Below are 5422 nucleotides of genomic sequence, written 5' to 3' on the forward strand. Positions count from 1 at the left end.
ACCCAGATCTGGCCTTAACTCAGCTCACCTCAGAGCCAACCATTGGGCACCCACGGTTCGTCATCGTCTACACAAACATGCCACACCATGATGCAGTTATAGTTCAGTAGAAAAAGCAGTGTCATTAAAACCAGGGCTATCCCAGCGAATGCCACCACAAAGAGGCACTTGCGAGAGTGGCAGAAGACCCCCGTCTGCCAATGAGCTGGATCCTCCACCCTGCCCTCCTCCAGGAGTTTGGGGTCGGGCCGCGGTTTTAGACAGCTTTTAATCCATGAGACAGGGGAGTGGACTGAAAGGGTGCTCTGGGGAGTTTCAGTTCCAGTGCATGGTCTTGTCTCCTCCATCTTGGCAGGTGGCGCTTATATTCTTCTCTGTGACAGGTCCGAGAGATCTACGAAGAAAAATCCCAATTGTAAATAGAAATCTGACTGCATTTGGCATTTCTTAATGCTAGTTAAGTTTTCATTATGCTTTAATTAATTCCCTATACGCCAGACAGAGCTCTGAGGTCTGCTGACATTCCGTTCTGTTGCTGGTCGTTCCCAAAATCAGACAAAAATGCAGGGGTGCACTGGCCAAGCACTGGCCAAGTGGTCCAGGTGCATGCCACATATAGGCTTTGGCCTGACAGCGTGTTCGAGTCCCGTTCATGACGACCTTTGCTGCATGTCTCTCCCCTTCTCTCTCTCCTTCTTTCCTGTCTATCTTCACTTGATACAATCAATAAAAGGCAGAAAAGCCAAAACCAAATCTTGGGGTGCTGGGGTGACCACGCCTCTGTTGCTCCCAGGCTCTGGAACAGATGGCCCCTTCCTATCCCCACTGAAGACCCACTTTTTCCCCTTGCTTTTAATCATCTGTGAGTACTTATCTACTTATCTGCTGTTTAAAAATAAAATCTTGAAAAAACTACTTTTAAAACATTTTCACAACACAAATCTTGCAACTACACTTTGGAAACAACATGCTTTGGCAACGTGACTAAGACATTTGGTGCTGATCAGTCCAGTGATTAGACAAACAAACTGATTAGACAAACCCGATTAGACAAACCTGATTAGACAAACAATCACTGACACACAGACTGACCCTCTCCTAGAAGGATAGCAGCGGTCATCGTCACAATAACAGATTCTACTGCCCACATTACTGTATAGATAGTGTCCGTGCAAAAAGCAGCACAGGAAAAGACGATTTTATAGTTGAATGTCAAACCTGCATACCTACAGTACAGATACCAATAGTGAGATGAAACAACCAGAGGGTATTAACCCATTCTGACCTGAGACCAGATTCATACGAGGTTTCCACTGGACACACACTGGTCTGATTAACCCATTCTGACCTGAGATCAGATTCTAAAAATGTCAGTCGCTCTTTGATTCTTCAAAAATAGCAGACCTACAAGCTCGTAGCGCGCCACCGATCTGCTATTTTTCAATAGCTAAAGCATAACATGATGCTAACACCAAAATGGGTTCCCGTTCAGAATGGGTTAAGGTGTAATCTAGTAGAAATCAAAAGTTGGTGTACAAGCTAAAGATAGAAAACTAACTATGGGATAAACAGTCAGAATTGAGTGAAAATGAGTGAAAAGGAGATTTGAGTGAAAAGTAATTATTCTGGATTGATAAAAATGCACTGAAGGCTGTGAAAGCTGTATTGAAGATGATGACAGATAGGCCTACTGTAAATGAGTGACAATTTCACAGGAGAGGTATGCGAGTATGTGATGAAACTGCAAGCTAGGACATGCAAGATAGTAAACCTTGGGAGTCGTAGGAATTTTAAATCTTGGAGAGTAACACCTTGTGACCAATATTGAACTACACTGATGATGCAGAAATTATGAATGATTCCAGTTCCTGTTAAATCTGTAAATTTAACTCAAGAGTGTGCAAAAGGATCCATTTGGTTCCATTTATACTATACACTATAGAGAGGGTATGTGCAAGCATAAAGTTAGTGGCAAATCTAGTGGCAAAGTGAGTTTAATGCAATTATATAATACTTTTCTGTTTGGATGCATAGGCTGTCAAGGCCAGAAAGAAATGTTTTGCCACTCTGTACTGGTGTTCCTGCATAACTTCCGGGTATGATGAGGATGTCACGCACATACCCTCTATACCAGGAATAGTCATAATACAGAACTGTAGCTACAGGCATACAGTAATGTGTATAGAGTGGAACAACTGGTTATTGTGTAAGCCTAAATGGCTTCATGGGAAACACACCAGTTTATTATTTACTCATTCCGGTCATCACTGAATGACAAGAAGATCCCAAAGGACATTCTTGTCATACATTTGAATAGGCAATATGGACAGTAGGTCAGCATGGCTGCCTTTATGGACTAGAAACTAGTCTTTCTGCATTAGATAAAGCCACAGATGTATGTGGCTTCCCTACACAAGGTGCTGCTGTGTGCATAGATCCTACAACAAAAGTATTCATAGATCATAGCATATAAACACTGGACAGTATGTGTGAATTATGTGTATCAATGTATACATACATTTATGTGAGTGCAGTCTTAAAATGCTATAAGTGTCATGTGAGCCATGTGTGTAAATATTGAGGTAGGTGTGTGATGGTGCTACAGTACAGCATGTGCTGTTTTGAAGTCGCTGTACACATCACACATTGTTTTCTGAGATCTCTTTTGTCATTGTAGAATGTGCAGACTATTACATTTTATTGAGGTATCTTGACTGTTATCTGTTAAGTAAGTTTATGACTGAGCAGTATGGGCCGTCAGTGCAAGAATAGGAAATTGTCATTTTTTTTTTTTTTCTAATATATTTTTTATCCCACGATTTTGTAACCCATTTTTCACCCCTGTGTCAATCATCTACTGTGATCCTGGGCTCTACACACCCTCCGCCAACCTGGGGAGAGCAACGGACTTAACTCATGCTTCCTTCATGCTTGAGTGTCCAAGTTGCTCCTTTACACCTGACAGGGGGGAGTTTCCCTGGTTGGACGTAGCGCGTGAAAGGAACACGTTATTCCAACCAGTTCCTTTCCCCTCCATCAGGCGCCCCGGCTGGCCAGGGGGAGGCAGTTTAGAGACCAGGATTACTGCATGTTTTTTGTGAGGGTACCTACCCTAGGGGACACGGGGAGAACATGCAAACTCCACACAGAAAGGCCCTATCGCCAACCCCGCCTTCGAGTATGGGCACTGATGACACGGAGGAGGGAACACGCCGCCAGCACCCACAGTGCCCCGAGCGGGAATCGAACCCAGGACCTTCTAGCTGTGAGGCGACAGCACTACCAACTGTGCCACCGTGCCCCTGAAATTGTCATTTTTAATCGTTATTAGTACTGACATGCAGTCTAAGTCAGTGCCACTGGTCGAAGTAATTAGGAATCCATTTATTAATACTGACCAGCAGTTAACCCAGCCTAGTGTCTCTGTCCATGCCTCTGTGGTGCTGAAATGGTCAAATGATGCCTCCCCCTCTCTCTCATGCCTCCCCCTCTCTCTCTTGTGCCTTTCCAGACAGAGAGACTGGTGGGAAAGATTAGATGCATGGCTTTTAAGAAAACATGGGCTACGGGCTACAGCCTACAGCCACCCTGATTTCTGCCGAACCCGGTCGGTCCATTCGGTAATCCGCCCCCGATCATGTGCACCACACAGGCAATGATGGAGATTTGCGCTCTGCTGAGCAGCCCTTTCCAACACTGGGTGGGAATGCATGCCAGAAAAAACAATTCAACTCTCTCTAGTGAAAACCACCAAGTTTCTCTCAACAGTTCATGTTTTAACCACATGAACCATAGCATCCCTGTTCTTGGGCAAACACTACAGTTTAGTGAAAAGAGTAGATCTACAAGCTCACAATGCATCCCAACCCAATGCGTTGTGCACTTGTAGACCAACTATTCAGTAAAGAGATTTGGTGAAGAGGGGAATACGAGAAGACACTAGAGACCTGGGCGACCACGTAAACTTAGGGTTTAAAATGAGATCAAGCCCCATCTACAAATACTGTCAAATGTCTCATTATGACTGCCATCTATGAGCTGACCGTCCGTTACTACACGACACATACAGTATAATGTTACGAAAATCAAAGCATGTATGAAGTTAAGTTGACATTTAGATGAGTGACCTTAGCCTACTTAAGGATCCGATTACATTATAGAGTTGCGTTGCACATAACTAGCTGTCATGTAGAGGAGGTCAGGTCAGAGCATCCTATACATTTATTTATCTGGAATCTGAGATGGGGGGAAGAGAGAGAGAGAGAGAGAGACTGCGGTTTGAGGTGCTCACCACGATGCAGTTCAAGTTATACCATATTGTCTTGTCAGTTGTCACCTGAAAGGAACCTGCTTTTTATGTATAGGCCTATGGCAGCGCGTCAGAACTTGTTCTTACCCTTGCCTTAAAGCGTTTTTTTCTCCCCTCAAAGTGGTAAACAACCCCAAACCATATAGACAGAGGGAGGTAAAAGTTACTTTGATTCAGAATCCAGACATCCAGACATTTTTCATGGATCCTATGTTAGTAAAGCCATACAAATATAAAACTCCCCAACTCCAGCAGAATACTGGAAATTACATCTTCATTTTTTTTTTAATCTGGGGGGGGGGGGGGGCTTTATGGTAGTTAGCCCATGTGAGACTGCTCAACTGTTAATCATTTTTTTAATCGCTTAAACGATTAGGCTACAGATCAATATTGATGATTGATCTCATGTCATTGGAATGTCTAACTGTAACAAACAGATTGTGTTTTGTGTACTGGACCCCATGAAGAATAGCCACGCTTTTGCAAGTGCTAATGGGATCCATCATTCATAATAAAGTAAAGTAATACAATCTAAGCTATGTGCGGCTACTTAATGACATTAAAAAAACACCATAATAAATACATAACTGGACATAAACACAACAAGGGAAACATAGGTCTAATGCATGTCTGCATTCAGCATAGACGTAAACATAATCACGTGGGCTGGGACTTACCTGCACGATATCCTTTTGAGCTGTTGATCTGGTTAACTTTTTCCTCAACTTCAAACAGACCCGCTCGTCATCGGTTTGACTTGTTGTATTGGTATTGGTAATACTAATGCGTAGGTCTATTGGCAATTATAGCAGATCGCTAAAAACAGCAGCAGCAAAACACTAGTTGGCTAGTCTCCTACTCCTGATCATGAGAGAGGCAACGAGACAAGCACCTAAACTCTCCTCCCTTAAAAGACGTACCTGACCGAGACACGGTGCCATTGGTTGGACTGGTAACCAATCATAAATGCGTTCAGCTTGTTGACAAAATACTTGAACTTGTAACTTCGGTGTAGTAAGCTCAGAAAAGGATACAAACAAAGTGCATGGTTGGGACAGGCTATGCGAAGGGAGGACTCAAGACTAGCAGATCATTGAGGTTGGAAAAAGAAGT

Source organism: Protomyctophum bolini (assembly GCF_963924005.1).
Source record: "Protomyctophum bolini genome assembly, chromosome: 22".
In the NCBI taxonomy this organism is placed as follows: Eukaryota; Metazoa; Chordata; class Actinopteri; order Myctophiformes; family Myctophidae; genus Protomyctophum; species Protomyctophum bolini.